Source organism: Scyliorhinus torazame, chromosome 4 (assembly GCF_047496885.1).
Source record: "Scyliorhinus torazame isolate Kashiwa2021f chromosome 4, sScyTor2.1, whole genome shotgun sequence".
Lineage (NCBI taxonomy): Eukaryota > Metazoa > Chordata > Chondrichthyes > Carcharhiniformes > Scyliorhinidae > Scyliorhinus > Scyliorhinus torazame.
The window spans coordinates 281,461,670-281,487,431 of record NC_092710.1 but is presented as its reverse complement, the minus strand read 5'-3'; the positions used below and the strand labels follow the sequence as shown (position 1 = coordinate 281,487,431).

Sequence of the window (25,762 nt, the reverse complement as noted above, 5' to 3'; positions counted from 1 at the left end):
CTCGGGATCTTCTATGTTTCAATAAGATTGCCCACCATTCTTCTGAACTCCAATGGATACATGCCCAACCTCCAGGAATCAGTCGAGTGAACCTTCTCGAACTGCTTCCAAAGCAATAATGTTCGTTCTTAAATAAGGTGACTAAAACTGTACACATTACAGGTGTGGTATTGATGTAGTCTCATGAATACTGTATACAATTGTAGCAAAGCATATCCTACTTTTATATTCTATTTTTCTTGAAATAAACAGTTAATTTCCCGTGACATTTTCCTCGTTGAATCTCCCTATCTGTATCCTGGGGGGTTACTATTGACCAGAAACTGAACTGGACCAGCGACATAAATACTACTGCGGCTGCAACAGCAGGTCAGCGGCTGGGAATTCTGTAGAGAGTAACTTGCCTCCTGACCCCCTAAAGATTGTCCACCGTGCACAAGGTACAAGTTAGGAGTGTAATGGAATACTCTCCACTTGTATGCATGTGTGCAGCTCCAACAACACTCAAGAAGCTTGACACCATCCAGGACAAACAAGCCCGCTTGATTGGCACCCTATCCACCACCTTCAACATTCAATTCCTCCACCATTGGCACAAGTTTGCAGCAGTGTGTACCATCTACAAAATACACTGCAGCATCTCACCAAGGCTCCATCGACGGCCCCTTCCAAACCAGTACCCTCTACTACCTAGAAGGGCACGGCAGTATGTGAACACCAGCACCATGACTTGAACTACATTGCCGTTCCTTTACTGTCACTGGGTTGAAATCCTGGTACTTTCTTCCGAACAGTAATGTTTGTGTTCCTACTCCATATGGACTGCAGTGGTTCAAGGAGGCTGCACACCACCGCATCCTCAAGGACAATTAGTGATGACTAATGTATGTAGGCTTAGCCATCAAAGCCCACATCCAATGAACAAATACAAAAAAAGCCTTCTGCATCACTTGCTGTATCTGCATGTTAATATTTTGTGATTCATATACCAGGACCCCCAGATCTCTGTCATTCAGTGTCCTGCAAACTTTTCTCATTTAAATAATATGCTGCTTATTTATTCTTCCTGCTGAAGTAGACAAGTTGACATTCTTCCACATCACGACAGGCGCCGGAATGTGGCGACTAGGGGCTTTTCACAGTAGTTTCATTGAAGCCTACTTGTGACAATAAGTGATTATTATTATTATTATGCCCACTCACTTAACCCATTTATATTGCTTTGCAGACTCCTTATTGTCCTCTTCACAGCTTACTTTTCTACCTACCTTTTAGTCATCAGCAAATTTTATTACCGTACATTTAGTCCCACCATCCAAGTAAATAATATAGTTAATAGTTGAGGCCCCAGCATTGATTCCTGTGGCACTCCGCTCATTACATCTTGCCAACTTGAAAATGACCCGTTTATGCCAACTCTGTTTCCTCTTAGCTAACCAATCCTCTATCCATGCCAGTATGTTAACCCCCCTACACCATGAGCTCTTATTTTATGCAATAACCTTTGATGCGGCACCTTATCAAATGCCTTCTGGAAACCTGAGAACACCACATGCACATGTTCTCCTTTGTCCATGTTGCTTATTATTTCCTCAAATAACCCAAATTAATTTGTCAAACATGAGTTTTTTTTCAGAAAGCCATATTGCCTCTGCCTGATCAAATTATGATTTTCTAAATATCCTGCTATAATCTTCCTTAATAGCCCCTTCCTGTCTGGGGCTGGTTTAACATAGTGGGCTAAATAGCTGACTTGCAATGCAGAACAATGGCAGCAGCGCGGCTTCAATTCCCGTACCGGCCTTCCCGAACAGGCGCCGGAATGTGGCAACTAGGGGCTTTTCACAGTAACTTCATTGAAGTCTACTTGTGACAATAAGCAATTATTATTAATAATAATAATGGATTCCGGCATTTCTCTGTGACCAGTGTGAAGCTAACTTGGCTGTAGTTGCTTTCTGTCTCCTCCCTGTCTTGAACAGTGAAGTTACAATTTCCAATTTGACGTGACCTTTCTAAAATCTAGGGAATTTTAGAAAATATAAAACTGCTGCATCTAGTATCTTAGTAGCTACTTCTGATGTCCCTCAGGGGACTTTTAAAAATTTGGTCATGGGTTGTTGGTGTCGCTGGATGGGCCAGCATTTAATGCCCATCCCTGCGAGCTTTTAAGAGTCAACCACATTGCTGTGGATCTGGAGTTACATATAGACTGGACCAGGGAAGGACGACAGATTTCCTGCCCTAAAGGACATTAGTGAACCAGATGGGTTTTTACGACAATCGACAATGATTTCATGGTCACCTTTAGGCTTTTATTACTAGATTTTTATTGAATTCAAATTTCACCATCCTCCATGGCGGGATTCGCACCCGGGTCCCCAGAGCATCCCTCTGGGTCTCTGGGTTACTCGTTCAGCGACAATATCACTATGCTACTGCCGCCACTCAGCTTGTCAGCCTTTAATTTTATTACTTCTCATAGACTCCTCAACGACTCTCCCTCGGACTGATCTGTTCCCTGTAAGAACACTATTCACGACACCCTATGCTGCTCTTGCTCATGTATTTGCTTTGTTTGGCCCCTTGTTCCGCACTGTAACCAGTCACTACATGTCGATGTACCATTTGTCAATGTACTCTGTCGATTATTCTTTTTGTCTACTGTGTACGTTCTCTTGGCCTCAGAAAAATACTTTTCACTGTACTTCGGTACAAATGACAATAAATCAATCAATCAGTCTATTACCTTTGAGGTTCTGTTTTCTAATTTAGACCCTCAACTGCTCATGCTCCGACAATGGCAATTTACCCCATGCCCCATATATACAATTAAAGAACAAAGCAAAGTGTTTTAAACTTGTGCCCAAACAGACATACAGTTGGTAGAGTGGCTATATCTGAGTCCCAAATCAATATTTTTTTTTAATGATCTTTTTATAATCTTTATTATCACAAGTAGGCTGACATTAACACTGCAATGGAGTTACTGTAAGCCCCTCGTCACCACTTAAGAGGCCCATACTATTTTGGGGTTCTGGCTCTATTTGAAAGGAGCTGCTATAAACTAATTTGAAAAGACAACCAATATGTTAGCCATTTCAATAATTAATTGCAATTAATTACACGTCATAGATACAAAAGATGGATATTACCCCAATCCTTTGGAGAGCAGGTGTGCTATGATTTCAGGCTCTCGAATCCTATGTTCTGCTTCAAGCGTTATCTATAGGACCATGGCATCATCCATCCTCAGACAATTAGAGGCATTGTAGACAATTTTAGTCAAATATAGTTGTGCTTTCATTGTGTTACTCCATGCTGCTTCAACAGTTTCAAGCAATGTGGTGCCTTAAATGCTGCAGTGAAACAATTATGATGAAACAGGCATGGAGCCAGGTTTGAGAGGCATGAAGTTTTTGCGTTCTAACCTCATCTGAGTGTAGTGGATGAGCAGTATATACTAAACATGTAGCTGACCAATTGGGGGAGAGTGGGAGATCACCTAGTATCGATGCTGAGCAGAGCTTGGATGCGAGGTTGACAGAAGAGGGAGCAGGATAATCCCAGGGGGAGCGAACGACAGGAGGAATATCCCTGCTCCTCATGAATTCTCAAAAATAAACAAAAATCAGGCTTGAGGTTCCTTTGAAGAGCAGATGCAAGGGCTGATAGTGGCCACTCAATGCAAATTTTTACAAATTCTTTCACTGGGTCTGGCTAGGATGACATTTATCGTCCTCCCCTGATTATCTTCGAGAAGGTTCTTCTGAGTCGGTTTGGTGGGATTACAGGATTACAGAGATGGGCAGGGGAGTGGGCCTAGGTAGGGTGCACTTTAGGAGAGTCTGTGCAGACTCGATAGCATCCTTCTGCATTGTAAGGATTCTATGATTCTTTAACTGTTGCAGGCCAGATCCTCTTCACTCAAAGGAGTAGCGGTTTGGAACTCTCCCCCACAAACAGCAGTTGAAGCTAGATCAGTTGCTGATTTTAAATCCGAGATAGACAGATTTTTGTTTAGCAAATATACGAAGGGATATGGACCAAGAGCAGGTATTTGGAGTTAGGTCAATGTCAGCCATGATCTCATTGAAGGCGGGACATGGTCAAGGGGCTGAATGTCCTACTCCTGTTAGGAAGCGAGTTCCAGGATTTTGGATTTTGACCCAGTGACAGCGAAGGGAAGGCGATGTAGAGTCTGCTGCCCTGTCCTTTGAGTTGGCAGAAGTTTGGAAGGTGTTGTCAAAAGGGCCTTAGTTCCTGTAGAGCAGCTTGTAGATGGTACACACTGCTGCCACTGTGCATTGCTGGTAGAGGGAGTAAATGTTTAAGGTGGTGGATGGGATGCCAATCACGTGGGCTGCTTTTTCCTGGATGGTGTCAAGCTTCTTGAGTGTTGTTGGAGCTGTCCTCGTTCAGACAAGTGGAGAGTTCAGTTCCTTGTTAATGGTAACCCCCAGAAAGTTGATAGTGGGGATTCAATATTGATAATGTCATTGATTTGTTGCTAATTTTTGGTTGGTTCAATTGGCTCTGTTTTATAACCTTTGCTCTAGAGTCGCCAGGTATCTTTATGATACCGCCACGAGGTTCAAGTTCAAGTAATGATCACTAACTCAATACACCGATTAGTAAGATTCAAATCAAAGCACATTTATTATACACAGTAATCGCTACTCATGCATAAATTCTACTTCTAAGCTACTTCTATAACTAACAGGCCTATACTTAGCTTCGGACTGGCCCACCAGGTCAGGGGAACAAATGGCCTTTCGTTCGGGTTCTGAGTCTGTGGGATTCAAAAGTTGGTACGGACTGGTGGCTAGGAGCGCCTATCTCGTAGCGAGCGTTGACTTAAGACTTACGGTTTCTTGGCGGTAGCTGAACCGGTCACTGTCAAGGGTTGGTTCGCGTTGCTGAGTGACCCGGTCAAGAAGGACGATTTGAACTTGGGGACTTAACTTTATAATCCCCAGGGGCTTCCCGCCTTTCGGGGCGGACCCTGTACCTGGTTCCAAGTGATTGGACTTCGTTCCAATCGCTTGGTTCGATTTCTCCAATACTGGAGCGGTTCCCTGATCGATGGGCGGTCTTGAGGTGTCCGTTAACCTCTTTTGTGTTGGCTCCTGCTGGCGCCGAGGAGTCTGGCTTGGCCTTGTTTATCCTAAATGTTTTGATTGTTCCCGGGGATCGCTCATTAGTATGTAGATGGTTGCTACATTATTATGCAGATGGCTGCTTGTATCGATGCTGTCTGGGCTTTTGCAGAGTTTAATACACAGTAAACTTGCACCTGCTAGTTTCTGCCTCTGTTGGCTGAATTTCCCTTCAGCCTTTGCTGTTCTCCATTTTACGTCGGGAGTTGGCCAACCCAGGTGGCTACCGATTTTCAAGGGGTGATGGTTAAGTTCTCTCTTGTTTGAGAAGGTCATTGCCTGGTACAAGTGTGACGTGAATGTTACTTGCCACATATTAGCCCAGCCTAAGGTTGTGCAGGTGCTGTTGTCGTGGATACAGACCCCTTCAGTTTCTGAGGAGTCATGAATGGTGCTGAACATTGAGCAATTATCTGTAAACTTCCCCCTCTGCTGACCTTATGACGTAGGGAAGATCATTGATGATGCAGTTGAAGATAGTTAGACCTATGACACTATCATTAAGAGCTCCTGCAGCAATGTCCTGGGACTGAGGTGATTGACCTCCAACAACCACCACCGTCTCCCTTTGTGCTATGTATGACTCCAACCAGTGGACAGTTTCCCCCCTAATTCCCATTAATTTCAGTTTTCCTAGGGTTCCTTGATACCACAATACGTCAAATATTGCTATGATGGGAAGGACAGTCACTCTCGCCTCCGAGTACAAATAGGTGGAGCATTTGTGATGCATACTCCTTTTACTTTTACTTCGTGATTGCTGTTGTCAACCCTTCTACATTGATTCCTGTTAGTGGGAAAGACTCCAGAAGAATCACCCGACATTGGTATGCTTCAACGTCGAACGGTTTATTACGTTAGCGGGGAGCAGTTGGCTGGGAATAACAAGCGTCTGTCGCTGGACACATGAGATCATGAGCATTATGCCGGCTGGACCCAAATTCCATAAATCTTGGTTGCTAGGCAGTGCAGGGCTGCGCAGTCTGCTCAATAACAGATGGAATCCTCCCTTCTTAGCTTTCCTTGGGTTCCCTGTGTTCCTATACACTAGAACTATCTTACCTGCATCTCTGTGTTACAAGCAGCATTCTGTAAGGGCAGTTGATGGGATAAAGGATTGTCTTGCAGAATAAGCCTTTTCAATGTGAACCCGAGGGAACTAAGGGTTTACATATATGGCCAGGCTAGGTGGCTAAAAAACCCATGATGCCTCACAACTTGTTCCGTTAGGAAGCAGTGTTTAGGATTTTGTATTGCATATATTGGTTGTATATATTTATGGCTTGTGTGTGTATATGATTGTACATACATTAGTATGCATCTATCACTATTATATTTACACTGGTATACATTCAGTACACGCACATATTGCAGGTGTCTCTGCCCCGGGCCCACTCCGACATTCACAATTTACATATTCAAACAGGTTCCCACCCAAAACAGTTGGGCAAAGGTGTTCTCTCCTATAAAGGCCAAGCTGAAGATTGGATCAGCTGGACCTGGAGGCGCCCAAGGAGCAGAGATTCCTTACCTCAGCTTTCCTTAGTCCGTCACCTGTTTTCAGATGATTAATGATCAGACAGTAATTGTAAATCAACCGCTTGGACAAATATTTGGTCAATTAAATGCCACATCACTTCTCTTTCAACAATCAATTTTTAAATTTGACTTTCCTTAGATTGTTTGTCTCCCATTCTTCTAATACTTTGCAAGCTGTTTACAATATAAAACGTTGCCCAAATTTTTGTAACAGCTGAAACAATTTTAATAATCTTTATTGGTGTCAAAAGTAGGCTTACATTAACACTGCAATAATCCCCTCGTCGCCACACTCCTGCTTGGATACACCGAGGGAGAATTCAGAATGTCCACTTCACCTAACAAGCACGTCTTTCGGGACTTGTGGGAGATAAACGGAGCACCCGGAGGAAACCCTCACCGTGCACGGGGGGGCGAAAGTGCATACTCGGCACAGTATGAAATTAGGAAAACAAGTCCTGCACATATGGTGTTAGTTATAGGTAGCGTTGGAAGCTTTTTTTTTGTACAGTCCTTTATACCATTGTGTTTAGTTATCAAAAAGCCCTGTGACAAGACACAAATTAATTTTGGGTCTATCGAAATCCAATGTATACATACCAGACCAACTTATCAAAGACGAACACTAAAGGTAAAGAAAAACTCTATTATCGGTACCCGTACACATTTTTTCATGTCTACTGTTTTGTTCAGAAACTGACTCTTGTTTAGAGTGAGATTCCTTTGTTTTGGTTTGAAATATCACTTGTGTCATGGGGAGATGGTGACATTGTGGTAATGTCACTGGATTAGTAATCCAAAGGCCCAAGCTGATGTTCTGGGGACATGGGTTAAAGTCCCACTATGGCAGCTTGTCTCCATGCCAATGCTTCTTCCAATCAGTCCTCTCGCCTCATGAAGTACGCACTTTACGTTGTTTTTTTTTTGCTAATGTCCTGATGGTGGGCAGTACGATAACACAGTGGTTAGCACTGTTGCTCCACAGCTCCAGGGTCCAAGGTTCGATTCCTGGCTTGGGTCACTGTCTGTGTGGAGTCTGCACGTTCTCCCTGTCTCTGTGGGGGTTTCCTCCGGGTGCTCCATTCCTCCCACAGTCCAAAAATGTGCAGGTTAGGTGGATTGGCCTGCTAAATTGCTCTTAGTGTCCAAAAAAGGTTAGATTGGGTTACTAGGTTACAGGGATAGTGGAGGTCTGGGTTTAAGTAGGGTGCTCTTTCTAAGTGCCTGTGCAGACCCTATGGGCTGAATGGCCTCCTTCTGCACTGTAAATTCTAAGATCCATGAAGAACGTCGACATGTTGCACCAAACTGCTAGCAGCATTGTGGGAGTACCTTCAGCATGTGTGGTGAGAAAGTTACTCACCACCTTTTTCCTAAAGATAATTAAGGATGGACAATAAATGTGGATTTACCAGTGATGCCCAATTCCTGTGTATGGATAGACAATAGAGTGCCTTTGATGTAACTTAGTATCCCAAGAAGCTTCACAGGAGCATTATACAACAAAGTATGACACCAAGCTACGTACCGAGATATTAGGTCAAGTGACCAGAAGCTTGGTCAAAGAGGTAGAGTTTAAGGAATGTCCTAAAGGAGGAAAACGAGACAGGGAGGTGTCAGGAAGGAATTCCAAAATTTGGGGCCTTGTGACTGAGGCATGGTCACCAATGGTGGAGCAATCACAGTGGACATTAGATACAGTTCAGAGAGATACTAGACTAATATCAGGATAGGGCAGGTTATTTTGTGAGAAAAGACAGGTTAGGTTTGTATCCACTGGAATTTAAAAGTGTAAGCGGCGACTTGATTGAAAGATAAGATCCTGAGGCATCTTGACAGGATGGATGTGGGGAGGCTGTTTCCACTTGTGCAGTAATCACGAACTGGAACTCGCTGTTTAAAATAAGGGATCACACGTTTATGAGGAGAATCTTTTTTTTCTCAAAGGGTGGTGTGTCTTTGGAACTCATTCTTAAAGCTTGGTGGAAGCCGAGTCTTTGAATATTTTTAAGGCAGGGGTGGATAAATTCTTGATTTACATGGGGGTGGAAGGTTATCGGGGGAGGTGGGAATGTAGAATTGAGGTTACAAGCAGATCAGCCATGATCTTAGTGAATCATGGAGTGGGTTTGAGGGTCCATGTGGCCTTATTCTGCTCTTAATTCGGATGTAATTACAATTGAGAATTCACAAGAAGCCAGTGGTAGAGCAGCACAGATAGCTCGGAGGGGTGTGCCAATCGAGGGGATTACAATGGTAGAGAGAGGTGTGGAGGGATTTGAAAACACGGATGAGAATTTTAAAGTCAAGAAAAAAATGCAGGGTAATAAGACGACTCACCCCCTAGTTCAGCATTTTGTGACTGTCAGTTTGGCAAAGTTAAAATTGGCCCCATTGATCTGAAATCTCATTGCTAACAGTTTGCTGATGTTGCCAACTTTGAGATTGGGGGAACTGGATGTATTGTGAGATACTATGTGCCAAGTATTTATTTACCAAAAAGCAATTGCCACATTACGAATAATATTGCTGAATTGTCTTTTTTAAAAGAGCTCTCTAAAAATCTAATGTCTGACAAGCCAGGAAGAAAGGCGTCTAAAGGTTTGGAGTAAATTCAACATTATTAAACTCCTTCAAAAGGATTTCTTACGGTCACTTTAAATTGGATGTCGTGTGACCCAGTGATTTTTGTCAATTTTGTAAGTGTTCCAGTGCTATAATTATTTCCTTTCAGAAGATAAAGAGCTAATGCAGCAGTGCGGATTACTTATTGGACTTACACAAATGAACTGGTGCACAGTGATGATGTGCAGTCTGAAATGAGGTTTACTAGATTAATACCTCTTATAAGGATAGGTTGGACATGCTGGGCTTGTTCCCACTGCTGTCTAAGAGAATTAGAGGTAACTTGATTGAAGAATGTAAATGGACGTGGAAAGGCTGTTTCCTCTTGTGGGTGAGTCCAGAACTGGGGGCACTGTTTTAAAGGGTCGCTCTTTTAGGACAGAGATGAAGAGATTTTCTTTTCATTGAGGGTTGTGTGAATTTGGAACTGTCTGGCTCAGAAGGGTCACTGAATTTTTTAAGGCGGAGGTAGATAGATTCTCATTAGGGAAGGGAATCAAAGGTCATCGGGGTAGATGGGAATGTAGAACCCGTAACGCAAACAGATACGCCAGGATCTTATTGAATGGCTTAAGCGGCTGAATGGCCGATGCATTTTGTTATGTTCGATTGGAAATTTCTAAAAATTGTGTCTGACATGACTTCTGGGTGATAGACCGAAGTCAGATAGTACAAACCGAAGGTTTTTAATTGTGGATGAGACTGTATTTAATTTGTGGAATTGGTATTTTCACAGTAATTTTCTTCCGCTATGTTTTAGGACATTCATTACATTTTAAGGAAAGTATACATTGAGAAATGAGCAGCATTTAAATATCATGTAATGATAGTTTATGGATAAAACTATTTGCCTGCTTTATCCACAAGACCATGAGACATAAGAGCAAAATTAGGCCACTCGGCCCATCGAGTTTGCTCTGCCACTCAATCATGGCTGATATATTTTCTCATCCTCATTCTCCTGCCTTCTCCCCATAACCCCTGATCCCCGAATCATTACTGAATTCCTACTAATTCTTACAACCCAACTTATTGCTTGGGTTGTTTTTTTGATATATAGCATACAAAACAGACGGCAAAAAGTCCATCTGGTCTGTTAAGCCTGCGCTATCCTACATGGCGAAGCCCATGTACACTATTTACTCATTCTTCCTTGTCAGGCAATTCTCCTGAAAGAGGATAAAAAAACCTGCAGCAATTTGGAAATGCTGGGCTATTTCATGTGACCCCTAAAGGCAATCAAGTAAAGTTTCAGGAAACTCTATTAGCTGTCATCTTCAAATGTTAGCGTCGCGGCACAGACTGCTGATTGTACAATGGTAAGATTGTGGCTGCATAAGAGGAGTGCAGATATTGTGCAGCGTGTTGTGGATGGAGGAGATTACAGAGATAGGAAGCGGTGAGGCTAAGGAGTAATTTGTAAATGCGGATTAGAGTTTTAAAATCAATTTGTGACTTGACAGCGAGCCAATGTAAGTCAGTGAGCATACGGATGGTAGAGAATAGCACTTGCTGTGAATTAAGACAAGGGCAGCAGAGTTTTACATTGACTTCAAGGTTATGGAGGGTAGTATGTGCGAGAGCAGCTAAGAGTGTGTCAAAATTATTAAATCTGGAGATAACAAAGGCAGGAATGAAGGTTTCAGCAGCAGATGTGTTGAGACACTAGTGGGTGATATGAAGTCAGAAATAGGCTGTCTTAGTGGCACCATGTATATGAGGTCAGAGGCTCATTTTCAGATCAAATGTGACAGCAAGTTTACAAACTTAATCTCAGACTGTTGCCAGTAATAGAAATGGAGTTGGTAGCTAGGGAATGGAGTTTGGAGCACGGACCAAAAATAATGGCTTCAATTTTCCCAATATTTAATTTAATATTTGATTTTTGCTCATCCAGTACTGCATCTACAAATATATAAAACAAAAAAGAGTGGCTAAGGTAAATATTGGTCCTTTAGAGGGTGAGAAGGGAGATTTAATAATGGGAGATGAGGAAATGGCTGAGGAACTGAACAGGTTTTTTGGATCGGTCTTCACAGTGGAAGACACAAATAACATGCCAGTGACTGATGGAAATGAGGCTATGACAGGTGAGGACCTTGAGATGATTGTTATCACTAAGGAGGTAGTGATGGGCAAGCTAATGGGGCTAGAGGTAGACCGATCTCCTGGCCCTGATGGAATGCATCCAAGAGTGCTAAAAGAGATGGCTAGGGAAATTGCAAATGCACTAGTGATAATTTACCAAATTTCACTAGACTCTGGGGTGGTCCCGGCAGATTGGAAATTAGCAAACGTGACACCACTGTTTAAAAAAGGAGGTAGGCAGAAAGCGGGTAATTATAGGCCAGCTAGCTTAACTTCGGTAGCAGGGAAGATGCTGGAATCTATCATCAAGGAAGAAATAGCGAGGCATCTGGATGGAAATTGTCCCATTGGGCAGACGCAGCATGGGTTCATAAAGGGCAGGTCGTACCTAACTACTTGAGTGGAATTGTTTGAGGACATTACCAGTGCGGTAGATAACGGGGAGCAAATGGATGTGGTATATCTGGATTTCCAGAAAGCTTTTGACAAGGTGCCACACAAAAGGTTACTGCATAAGTTAAAGATGCATGGCATTAAGGGTAAAGTAGTAGCATGGATAGAGGATTGGTTAATTAATAGAAAGCAAAGAGTGGGGATTAATGGGTGTTTCTCTGGTTGGCAATCAGTAGCTAATGGTGTCCCTCAGGGACAAGTGTTGGGCCCACAATTGTTCACAATTTACATAGATGATTTGGAGTTGGGGACCAATTGCAATGTGTCCAGGTTTGCAGACGACGCTAAGATGAGTGGTAAAGCAAAAAGTGCAGAGGATACCAGAAGTCTGCAGAGGGATTTGGATAGGTTAAGTGAATGGGCTAGGGTCTGACAGATGGAATACAATGTTGACAAATGTGAGGTTAGCCATTTTGGAAGGAATAACAGCAAAAGGGATTATTATTTAAATGATAAAATATTAAAACATGCTGCTGTGCAGAGAGACCTGGGTGTGCTAGTGCATGAGTCGTAAAAAGTTGGTTTACAGGTGCAACAGGTGATTAAGAAGGCAAATGGAGTTTTGTCCTTCATTGCTAGAGGGATGGAGTTTAAGACTAGGGAGGTTATGCTGCAATTGTATAAGGTGTTAGTGAGGCCACACCTGGGATATTGTGTTCAGTTTTAGTCTCCTTACTTGACAAAGGACATACTGGCGCTGGAGGGTGTGCAGAGGAGATTCACTAGGTTAATCCCAGAGCTGAAGGGGTTGGATTACGAGGAGAGGTTGAGTAGACTGGGACTGTACTCGTTGGAATTTAGAAGGGTGAGGGGGGATCTTATAGAAACATATAAAATTATGAAGGGAATCGATAGGATAGATGCGGGCAGGTTGTTTCCACCGGCGGGTGAAAGCAGAACTAGAGGGCATAGCCTCAAAATAAGGGGAAGTAGATTTAGGACTGAGTTTAGGAGGAATGTCTTCACCCCAAAGGGTTGTGAATCTGTAGAATTCCTTGCCCAGTGAAGCAGTAGAGGCTCCTTCATTAAATGTTTTTAAGATAAAGATAGATAGTTTTTTGAAGAATAAAGGGATTAAGGGTTATGGTGTTTGGGCCGGAAAGTGGAGCTGAGTCCACAAAGGATCAACCATGATTTCATTGAATGGCGGAGCAGGCTCGAGGGGCCAGATGGCCTATTCCTGCTCCTAGTTCTTATGTTCTTATGTCGGAAAAGCAGTTAAGATAATTTAGATGGTCAGATAGAGCATGCAGGGAGAGCAGGACAGCTTTGTAAATGAGGGCAGACTGGGTGAAAGAGACTTTATGGAGAAGAGTGACAAGAAAAGTATTTTGAAGTATACAATTTAAAGGAGGCATCTCCAGTATTGCCAGGGTTTTCTCCCATTTATGGTGCAACATAAATGATGCTAATTGAGGAATAGTAATTTCTGCTGTGGTGTGAATCTGAAAATAGATGACTAGATTTGGAAACAGTTCACCAATATTTAAACCAAAGGTGAAATCATTTAGATTGAAAAACTGGAGGAAGTGTGTCAGAATGAATTGAAACTGGCTGTCACATAGAAAACAGAGAGTTGGAATAAATGGGTCCTTTTCAGAGTAGAAAGTACTCGTGGCGTACCGCAGGGATCAGTTGTTGGCCTGCAGTTATTCACGATTTACATTAATGATCTGGAGGAAGGAACAGAATGTGAGATTTCCAAATTTGCCGATGCTAATAGGTGGAAGGGCATGATGTAATGAGAATATTGTGATTCTGAAATGAAAAATGAAAATTGCTTATTGTCACAAGTAGGCTTCAAATGAAGTTACTGTGAAAAGCCCCTAGTCACCACATTCCAGCGCCAGTTCGGGGAGGCTGTTACGGGGATTCTGCAACGGGATATAGATAGATTGGATGACTGGTTGAAAACCTGGCAAATGGAGTTTAAGGGCAGCACGGTAGCATAGTGGTTAGCACATTTGGTTCACAGCTCCAAGGTCCCAGGTTCGATTCCCGGCTTGGGTCGCTGTCTCTGCGGAGTCTGCTCGTTCTCCCTGTGTGTGTGTGTGGGTTTCCTCTGGGTGCTCCGGTTTCCTCCCACAGTCCAAAGATGTGCAGGTTAGGTGGATTGGCCATGCTAAATTGCCCTTAGTGTTCAAAAAGGCTGGGTGGGGTTACTGGGTTACGGGGATAGGGTGGAGATGTGGGCCTGGGTGGGGTGCTCTTTCCAAGGGCCGGTGCAGACTCGATGGGCTGAATGGCCTCCTTCTGCATTGTCGATTCTATGAATGTGGGGAAGTGTGAGGTTTTGCACTTTGGTAGGAGGAATCAAAATGTAGATTATTATCTAAATGGAGAGAGACTTCAGGTGAGTAAAGTACAGAGGCATCTTGGTGTTCTAGCGCATGAATCACAAAAAGCTAGCAGGCAGGTCCAACAAGTAGTTAAGAACGTAAACAGCATTTTGGCCTTCATTGCAAAGGGGTTGGAGTTTAAAAATAGTTTTTTTCAATTGTACAGGGCGTTTATGAGGCCTCACCTGGAATACTGCTTCCAATTTTGGTCCCCTTACCTAAAAAAGGATATAGTAACATTGGAGGTAGTCCAAAGGAGATTCAGCAAGCTAATTCCTTGGATGAGAGGGTTACCCTATGAAGAGAGACTAAATAGTCTGGGTTAGTATTCCTTGAGTTTAGAAGAGTGAGGGGTGACCTTGTTCAGGCATTTAAAATTCTGAGTGGGCTTGACAAAGTGGATAGTAAGATGCTTTCAATAGTGGGAGAGTCTCGAACAAGGGGACATAGCTTAAAAAAAAAGCTAGAAGATGAAGGGCTAGTCATTTAAAACTGAGGTGAGTAGAAATTTCTTGCAGAGTGTGATGAATCTGTGGGATTCTCTACCCCAGAGGATGGTGGAAGCTGGATAAATATTTGATTGATTGAGGAATAGAGGGCGATGGGGAAATTACACACAAAAGGAGTTGAGGCCAGCATAGATCAGCCATGTTCGTATTGAATGGCAGGGCAGGTTTGAAGGGCCTGGTGGCCTCCTCCTGCTTCTAATTCTTGTGAAGGAAGCACAAAACAAAATTGTCCAGTGGAAAATATTGGAGTGTTGACAAAGAACAAAGAAAAGTACAGCGCAGGAACAGGCCCTTCGTCCCTCCAAGCCTGCGCCGATCATGCTGCCCGTTTAACCGAAAACCGTTGGCACTTCTGGGGCCCATATGAGACCTTAAGACCATAAGACATAGGAGCAGAATTAGGCCATTCGGCCCATCAAGTCTGCTCCACCATTCAATCATGGTTGATATTTTTCTCATCTCCATTCTCCTGCCTTCTCCCCATAACCCCTGATCCCCTTATTAATCAGAACATATCTATCTCTGTCTTAAAGACACTCAGTGAATTGGCCTCCACAGCCTTCTGCAGCAAAGAATTCTACAGATTCACCACCCTCTGGCTGAAGAAATTCTCCTCATCTCTGTTTTAAAGGATCGTCCCTTTCGTCTGAGATTGTGTCCTCTGGTTCTAATTTTTCCTACAAGTGGAAACATCCTCTCCACGTCCACTCTATCCAGGCCTCGCAGTATTCTGTAAGTTTCAATAAGATCCCCCCTCATCCTTCTAAACTCCCAAATCCCTCTATTCCCATCCTATTCATGTATTTGTCAAGACACCCCTTAAACATCACTATCGTACCTGCTTCCACCATCACCTCCAGCAGTGAGTTCCCGGCACCCACTATCTTCTGTGTAAAAAAAGCTTCACTCGCATATCTCCTCTAACTTTGCCTCTCGCATCTTAAACTTGTCCCCTAGTAATTGACTCTTCCACCCTAAGAAAATGCTTAAGACTATCCATTCTGTCCATGCCCCTCATAATTTTGTAGACTTTTATCAGGTCGCCCCTTCTGGTAGTGTGGCGACCAGAATTGAACACTATATTCCAAGTGTGGCCTAACTAAGGTTCTATACAGGTGCAGCATGATTTGCCAATTTTTAAACTCAATGCCCTGGCCGATGAAGGCAAGCATGCTGTATGTTTTCTTGACTACCTTTTCCATCAATGTTGCCACTTTCAGTGACCTGTGGACCTATACACCCAGATCCCTCTGCCTGTTAATACTTTTCAAGGTTCTGCTATTTACTGTATATTTCCCACATGTATTAGACCTTCCAAAATGCATTACCTCACATTTGTATGGATTTAACTCCTTCTTCCTTCTCTCCGTCCAAGTCTATCCTGCTGTATCCTCTGACAGCCTTCATCGGTATCCGCAATTCCACCAATGTTTCTGTCGTCCGCAAACAGCAGTATTTCAAAGTGAATGTGCCTTTTAGCTCATAAGAAGCAGTAGGCCAATAATGACCAGCAAAATTAACATCTACAGCACCAAAAATAGTTGAAATGCACAGCAGGCCCATAAGACATAGGAGCAGAATTACGCCATTCAACCCGTCGAGCCTGCTCTCCCATTCAATCATGGATGATATGTTTCTCATTTGCATTCTCCTGCCTTCTCCCCTTATTGATCAGAAACCTATCTATCTCTGTCTTAAAGACACCCAGTGACCTGGCCTCCACACACCGCCTTCTGCGGCAATGAGTTCCGCAGATTCACTACCCTCTGGCTGAAGAAATTCCTCCTCATCTCGGTTTTAAAGGATCGTCCCTTCAGTCTGAGGCTGTGCCTTCGGGTTCTAGTATCTCCTGCTAGTGGAAACATTCTCTCCACGTTCACTATATCTAGGCCTGTTAGTATTTTGTAAGTTTCTATGAGATCCCTCCCTCATCCTTTTAAACTCCATCGACTACAGATCCAGAGTCCCCAACCACTCTTCATGTGACAAGTCCTTCATTCCAGGGATCATTCTTGTGAATCTCCTCTGGACCCTCTTCAAGCCAACACACCTTTCCTTAGATACGGGGCCCAAAACTGCTCACAATATTCCAAATGGGGTCTGACCAGAGCCTTATACAGCCTCAACAGTACATCCCTGCTCTTGTATTCTAGCCCTCTCGACATGAGTGCTAACATTACATTTGCCTTCCTAACTACCAACTGAATCTACTTGTTAACCGGAAGAGAATCCTGAACTAGGAGCCCTAAGTCCCTTTGTGCTTCTGATTTTTGAAGCCTTTTCCCATTTAGAAAATAGCCTATGCCTTTATTCTTCCAACAAAGTGCAGAACCTCTCACTTCTCTACATTGTATTCCATCTGCCACTTCTTTGCCCACTCTCCTAGCCTGTCCAAGTCCTTCTGCAGCCTGCCTGCTTCCTCAACACAACCTGCCCATCAGCATTTGAACAAGAGTTAAGTGATGTTTTGGCTGTATATCCTTTGATCCCAAACCATTTTTTTCACAGTATTTGCAACTTTTTATTTTTACTCCACTCATTCAATCCACATATTTTGTAAGGGCTGATGCAGACTCGATGGGCCAAATGGCCTCGTTCTGCACTGTAGATTCTATGATGCTAGAAAGGACACAAATATCAACATAATTGACAGTGAACACAGGAATTAAGGGCCAGTACTGGGATAGAGGGAAGCTATTCAGAAGGGGAAACCAGAAGGATGTTAAGCTGTTGGCAGAAAGGGTAAATATGGCGATCAGAATTCTCTTAATAGAGTATGACATAGGAGGAGGGGAAGCAGGACACGGAAAAAGGGTATTGAATGACAATCTGAATTGTACTTGCATGAATGCAAGGAGTGAAATGGGTAAGCTAGAGGTACTGGTACAAAGGGAGGAAAGAGGTGAGAGAAATCTATTTAACATTGGATGTTGGTTGGAAGTTATTTTGCAAGAAATGGCGTTTTAGGAAGGACTGGGAAGATAGGCAGGAGGAGATGGGGTGACATCATTTGTTAGTGAGGGATGAGTTAATGGGCAGCACGGTAGCACAGTGGTTAGCACTGTTGCTTCACAGCTCCAGGGTCCCAGGTTCGATTCCCGGCTTGGGTCACTGTCTGTGCGGAGTCTGCACGTTCTCCCCGTGTGTGCGTGGGTTTCCTCCGGGTGCTCCGGTTTCCTCCCACAGTCTAAAGATGTACGGGTTACGTGGATTGGCCATGCTAAAGTCTCCTTAGTATCCAAAAAGGTTAAGTGGGGGTTACTGGGTTACGGGGATAGGGTAAAGATGTGGGCTTGAGTAGGGTGCTCTTTGTAAGAGCCGGTGCAGACTCGATGGACCGAATCGCCTTCTTCTGCACTATAAATTCTATGATGCTAGAAATGACACACATATCACTTTGGAAAGAAATAAACGGGTAAAGGTTAGTTACAGGGAAAGAACCTATTATTAAGGATGTGGTAACAGTGCTCTTGGAACATTATTTACAAAGATTATTATTTATGAAAAGGAAAACATTTAACTGATCTTTTAGAGAGTTTTTGAAGGTGTAACTGGCATCATAGATGGGGGAAGCATTAGGTCTAGTATATTTGAATTTTCAGAAGGCCTTCGATCAGGTTCCAAGTTCAGAATGTGGACAATGTCTGACTTGGGTGGCCGCAATCACAGTTTGAGCTGTTCCTCATGTTCTACTTGTGGCTTGTCCTCAAGCAACTGAGGGTTGTTTAGATTTTCCATGAAAAGTTAAATCCTTGGACTTCACTACTTCTGCCCTGGGAGACACATTCCTAATGACACCACAACCATTCACATCATGACAAATGAAACCGTTGAATGAATTGCTCGTCTCGATATTGGACTATAACTGCTTCCCCATCCATATGAAGAAGAGGTTGCTTGCAGTCTTGGCTTTCACTCCGCTCAGGAAGGATGTTCCCCATCTTGAGGGCTTCCAGCCAATCAGACGGCTGACAGCTCTTCAGTATTGCGCTCAGCCCCGATTAGCCACAATGGAGGAGGCCCCAAGTAGGGTTAAGTGGGTTTGAGGTTCGCCCAGGTTAATCAGTCAAGCCTCACCGAGGAGAGGCGGAGGTTGCTTACAAGGGCTGGTCTCATAGTGGCGCCAACCCATTCCTATGGAAGGACACTTTGTGGATCAGGAGAGCCCCAACCCCAGCCGGGAGGCTGTAAGTTTTTACTGGGCAGTCACCCCAGGTGACAAAGTAACCATTCACCATTTGGAAAATGTCATTGGCAGTGAGTTGAGGCCTTCAAATCATAGAATTTACAGTGCAGAAGGAGGCCATTTGGCTCATCGAGTCTGCACCAGCCCTTGGAAAGAGCATTCTACTTAAGACCATACCTCCAACCTATCCCCGTAACCCAGTAACCCCACCTAACCTTTTTGGATACTAAGGGCAATTTTAGCATGGCCAATCCACCTAACCTGCACATCTTTGGACTGTGGGTGGAAACCGGGGCACCCGGAGGAAACCCACACAGACACTGGGAGAATGTGCTGATTCCGTCCATTAGTTGGATGAGATGATAAACTGAGACCTCAAATATCCTCTCAGATGGATGTAAAAGAACTTGATTGGCTGTAAAACGCTTTGGAACATCCAGTGAATATGAAAGGTGTTAAATAAATGCACGTCTTTTATCTTTCTAACTGTTTGGAGCTCTACTTAAACAAAGATCACATATTCTTTATATTTATGACTGTAACATCATACTTTGTTATCTTAATTTTGTGTGTATCGTCCCTGAATACTTATGAACTGGAATATTAAAAATCTATTTCTGATCATGTTTGAACCATGTCTCGGATAATGAACATAAGGACTAGGAGCAGGAATAGGCAATTCAGCCCATCGAGCCCGCTCCGCCATTCATTACGATCATGGTTGATCTAATCTCAGCCTCAACTCCACTTCGTTCTCCACAACCCTCGAACCCATTATAATTAAAAACCTGTCTTATCCCCTCAAATTTACTTGATGTCCCAGCATCCACCTGACCGCACTCTGGGGAAGTGAATTCCACAGATTCACGACCTTTTGAGAGAAGTACTTTCTTCTCTGTAATAAAACATCTCTGTTTTAAATCTGCTACCCATTATCCTAAACTATAGCCTCTCGTTCTAGATTGCCTCACAAGAGGAAGCATCCACTCTACTTTGGCAATACCTTTTATCATCTTATGTACCTCAATTAGATCTCCTCTCATTCTTCAGAACTTGAAAGAGTATAGGCCTTTACGACTCAATCTCTCTTGATAAAACAAACCCCTCTTCTCTGGAAGCAATCTAGTGACCCTCCTCTGAACTGCCGAGAATGCAACTACATCCCTTCTCAATAAGAGAACCAAAACTGTACACAGCACTCCAGGTGCGGTCTTACCAATCCCTTGTACAGTTGCAGCAACACTTCCCTACTTATATACTCCTTTAGCTATAAATGGCACAATTCCATTTGCCTTCCTTATTACCCAATGTACCTGCAACCACATCTTAATCCGGTAGCAATGTACGTCTGCAGCTCACTGAGTATATTAGTTATACTATGGACGTTGGTGTACTTCCAATTTAATGCTTCCTTTGTCATCTTTGCTAGTTCTCTCAATCTTTTATTGAGGGAATATTTCATATTTTACTGTTATTTATATTTCTCTATTTTCTGCTCTCATTTCTACATCTTTTTGCTATTTTCACACTCAAAGCCAGACAAGTTTAAATCCTCATAACAGTACAGTTTGCACTCTCAGCGAGAACATTGCCTCTAATGTGTTCAGGTGCTTCTTCCTTCATTGGTCTCAATGGCCTGAGAATCCGAAAACCCTTCTCCTGTAGTATTTGTGTGGAAAACTCTAACGAAACTCACGTCCATAAAACTCTGTAAGAACTGACCTATAAAAGACTGGGATACTAAAAAGGTGAGATAGCAAATTGGTGAAAAATTGATTAAAGGCAGAGGAAAAATATATCTCTTGAAGTGAAATGCAATAAATAGCCCATAACTTGGGTGGAGTGGCAATCCGAGTTGGATTGCCATCCCACTACAACTTACTTACTTTCCTGGAAATGAAGCCGCTCCTTTCGCGCCTGACCTTCCAACTCACTGGCTGCCGTAAAATAGTTAATCTGGCTGCTTTGAGAAACCAGGGAGAAGGTAAATGTTTAAGGTAAGTGGATAGAATTTATGGGAGTATGGAGGGTGGTGTGGTGGTGGTTGGGTAGTCAGTGATGGGGGGGGGGGATGGGAGAAAGAATAGTTGGATGTGTGGGGGTGGGGGTGGACAGGGTGGAGGGATAGCTGAAGGATCCTGTGGGAGAGACGATGGGTGAATTGGGATGGTAAGACATCAGGAACCATCCGAAGTTTGCGATTTATATTGTATTTTCCGATGGTCCCCATTGCAGGGCAATTGCCCAACATATGTCTGAGCTTCCCGGAATTCCCATTGACGAGCAGTGGGAAGAGAGAATCCCGCTGCCAGTGAATGGCACGCCGTCAAGAAATACGCGGCTGGGGGACCGGAGAAGCCAGTTCAGAATATTTGTATATATATGACTTCTAGTCCTCACTAACAATATTAATCATTCCTTTTCCTCTGGCGTGGCCTAGTTGGCCACTTAGTTTAACCAAGCTCCCTAATTGCCCAGGAAGACCCGCCATCACATGGTGGATCTCATGGGATCCAGGGATTGGCAATAAACTCCTGCCTTGCTTCACCATACCTGTCCCTCGAGAATATCTGAAGATTTTTTAAAAATTCTCTGCATGGAACAGTGCCAGAACCTTTTGGATGTCCAGATATTTTGCAATATAAAGCTTTCCATTGTGCCCTGAGGTTGTGACTTTGACAGAGAAGCCCAGGAAATTGTTCAGAATTGTTTGGAATCTTCCTCTTTTGAACACAGATATACTGATCAGTGAAATATTTGTATTTATTTAACAAAGTATTGCATCAGTGTGAATATATTTCTATTTATAACAATAAAGAATGTATACTTTATTATTATTTTTCCTAATTGTATAAGTGCTTCACATAAAATGTAGTTAGAGACCAGTGTAACTAGCACAGACATCTCATGAATTTGACTGCAATTGTTGCTGGGAAGCCTGCCAAAGAGCAACTGGAATATTTTCCATGCCTGATGAATTATCCTTGTAATTACTAAATATAGTAATTAATCTACATTATATCATTGATGGAATTAATTCATGCTTAAATTAATACATATGACCTAGGTTTGTTCTCTGATTTACAGAGGTATTGATTAAACCGTGATCATATTCTACAAGCTGGCAGATAGCAGTATTTAGCAGGGCTCAAAGATTGTATTTTTAAATTCTGAAAAGTAACATCTGGTTTGTTTTTATGGGTAAAAGCTAATGAGGCTTTCCTTTAGTCGAGACACTGGGTTCCAAACAGAAATAGCTGACTTAAGGGGAAACAATATTCAAAGTATCCCCCATCGGAAAAATAGGCGATGAAAATATTTTCCCCAGCCGACATTGGTTGTTTCAAATGCTCTTATTGCATCTAATGCAGCACGGTAGCACAAGTGGATAGCACTGGTTCGATTCCACGGTGGGTCACTGTCTGTGCGGAGTCTGCACGTTCTCACTGTGTTTGCGTGGGTTTCCTCCGGGTGCTCCGGTTTCCTCTCACAGTCCAAAGATGTGCAGGTTAGGTGGATTGGCCATGATAAATTGCCCTTGGTGACCAAAAAGGTTAGGAGGGGTTATTGGGTTATGGGGATAGGGTGGAAGTGAGAGCTTAAATGGGTTGGTGCAGACTTGATGGGCCGAATGGCCTCCTTCTGCAGTGGATGTTCTATGTACTTGTGCTACTGTGCTGCCCCTCACACTTACTTTGTCGGTCAGATTCATGCTGCTGGCCTCCTCCTCACCCCTCAGTGTATGTCTACCAGTTTCTCCCTACCTATCTGTCTGTCTTTCTCTCTGTCTGACTCCCTACTTCTCATGTATTGGAAGAGGCCACTCTAAACTAAACAGCATTTGGTTGAGTGAGAAACTGAGGATCTGGAGAAAATCCTGGAGGGCTGGAATTTATGGGGGTTGGGGGAGGTGGGGCAATTTCTGACTTCTCGCCAGTGGGATCTTTCGGTCCTGCCAATGGAAAACCATGGCAGCGTGGGGTACGTTCAAAGACCCTGCTGCTGGCCAATCGTGGGCCACCTCCCGCCACGGTGAAACATGCCATGGGGGACACAGAAAATCCCCCCCCTCCAGATATATAGTTGAGATAGAACATATAGTTAAATGCAATTTATTTTTGTTAATTTAGAACATAGAACATAGAACATTACAGCGCAGTACAGGCCCTTCGGCCCTCGATGTTGCGCCGACCTGTGAAACCACTCTAAAGCCCATCTGCACTATTCCCTTATCGTCCATATGTCTATCCAATGACCATTTGAATGCCCTTAGTGTTGGCGAGTCCACTACTGTTGCAGTCAGGGCATTCCACTCTCTGAGTAAAGAACCTACCTCTGACATCTGTCTTATATCTATCTCCCCTCAATTTAAAGTTATGTCCCCTCGTGCTAGACATCACCATCCAAGGAAAAAGGCTCTCACTGTCCACCCTATCTAATCCTCTGATCATCATGTGTGCCTCAATTAAGTCACCTCTTAACCTTCTTCTCTCTAACGAAAACAGCCTCAAGTCCCTCAGCCTTCCCTCATAAGATCTTCCCTCCATACCAGGCAACATTCTGGTAAATCTCCTCTGCACCCTTTCCAATGCTTCCGCATCCTTCCTATAATGCGGCGACCAGAATTGCACGCAATACTCCAAATGCGGCCGCACCAGAGTTTTGTACAGCTGCAACATGAGCTCATGGCTCCGAAACTCAACCCCTCTATCAATAATAGCTAACACACCGTACGCCTTCTTAACAACCCTCTCAACCGGAGTGGCAACTTTCAGGGATCTATGTACATGGACACCGAGATCTCTCTGCTCATCCACACTGCCAAGAATCTTACCATTAACCCAGTACTCTGTCTTTGTGTTATTCCTTCCAAAATGAATCACCTCACACTTTTCTGCATTAAACTCCATTTGCCACCTCTCAGCCCAGCGCTGCAACTTGTCTATGTCCCTCTGTAACTTGTAACATCCTTCCGCACTGTCCACAACTCCACCAACTTTAGTGCCATCTGCAAATTTACTCACCCATCCTTCTACGCCCTCCTCCAGGACATTTATAAAAATGACAAACAGCAGTGGCCCCAAAACAGATCCTTGTGGTACACCACTAGTAACTGGACTCCAGTCTGAACATTTCCCATCAACCGCCACCCTTTGTCTTCTTCCAGCTCGCCAATTTCTGATCCAAACTGCTAAATCACCCTGAATCCCATGCCTCCGTATTTTCTGCAGTAGCCTACCGTGGGGAACCTTATCAAACGCTTTACTGAAATCCAGATACACCACATCAACTGCTTTACCCTTATCCACCTGTTTGGTCACCTTCGCAAAGAACTCAATAAGGTTTGTGAGGCACGACCTACCCGTCACAAAACCGTGTTGACTATCTCTAATCAAATTATTCCTTTCCAGATGATTATACATCCTATCTCTTATAAACCTTTCCAAGATTTTGGCCCCAACAGAAGTAAGGCTCACTGGTCTATCGTTACCGGGGTTGTCTCTACTCCCCTTCTTGAACAAGGGGACAACATTTGCTATCCTCCAGTCTTCTGGCAATATTCCTGTAGACAAAGATGTCTTAAAGATCAAAGCCAAAGGCTCAGAAATCTCCTCCCTAGCTTCCCAGAGAATCCGAGGATAAATCCCATCCGGCCCAGGGGACATATCTATTTTCACACTTTCCAGAATTGCTAACACCTCCTCCTTATGAACCTCAAGCCAGTCTAGTCTAGTAGCCTGAATCTCAGTATTGTCCTCGACAACGTTGTCTTTTCCCTGTGTGAATACTGACGAAAAATATTCATTTAGCACCTCTCCTATCTCCTCAGACTCCAAGCACAACTTCCCACCACTGTCCTTGACTGGCCCTACTCTTACCCTAGTCATTCTTTTATTCCTGACATATCTATAGAAAGCTTTAGGGTTATCCTTGATCCTACCTGCCAAAGACTTCTCATGTCCCCTCCTAACTCTTCTTAGCTCTCTCTTTAGGGCCTTCCTAGCTAACTTGTAACTCTCGAGCGCCCTAACTGAACCTTCATGTCTCATCTTTACATAAGCCTCCTTCTTCCTCTTGACAAGTGTTTCGACTGCTTTAGTAAACCACAGTTCCCTCGCTCGACCACTTCCTGCCTGCCTGACAGGTACATACTTATCAAGGACACGCAGTAGCTGTTTCTTGAACAAGCTCCACATTTCCATTGTGCCCATCCCCTGCAGTTTTCCTCTCCTTCTGATGCATCCTAAGTCTTGCCTCATCGCATTTATTGCCTTTCCCCCAGATATAACTCTTGCCCTGTGGTATATACCTATCCCTTTCCATCACTAAAGTAAACGTAATCGAATTGTGGTCACTATCACCAAGGTGCTCACCTACCTCCAAATCTTTTTTTTTTTTTTTTTTTTTTTTTTTTATAAATGTTTTATTGAAATTTTTTTCCCCAAACAACAATTTTTCCCCTCTTACAAAGCAAACGCAACAATAACAATACAGAAATTTTAAACAATACACAAGTAACAAAACCCCTTTATCTTTGACCTAAACTAAACCCCCCCTCCCCCCCCCCCCCTCCCCCTGGGTTGCTGCTGCTGGTCATCTGTCTTCCCTCTAACGTTCCCCTAGGTAGTCGAGAAATGGCTGCCACCGCCTGGTGAACCCTTGAGCCGATCCTCTCAGGGCAAACTTTATCTGCTCCAGTTTAATGAACCCCGCCATATCATTTACCCAGGCCTCCAGTCCGGGGGGTTTCGCCTCCTTCCACATGAGTAGGATCCTGCGCCGGGCTACTAGGGACGCAAAGGCCACAACGTCGGCCTCTTTCGCCTCCTGCACTCCCGGCTCTTCCGCAACTCCAAATAGAGC

At 43.6% G+C, this 25,762-nt stretch overlaps 1 protein-coding gene across 4 annotated transcripts in view; it reads left to right on the top strand.

Moving 5' to 3' along the window:
- ascc3 (activating signal cointegrator 1 complex subunit 3) overlaps positions 1-25,762 on the top strand; it is an 813,859-nt gene that overhangs the window by 188,335 nt on the left and 599,762 nt on the right. The window lies entirely within an intron of this gene.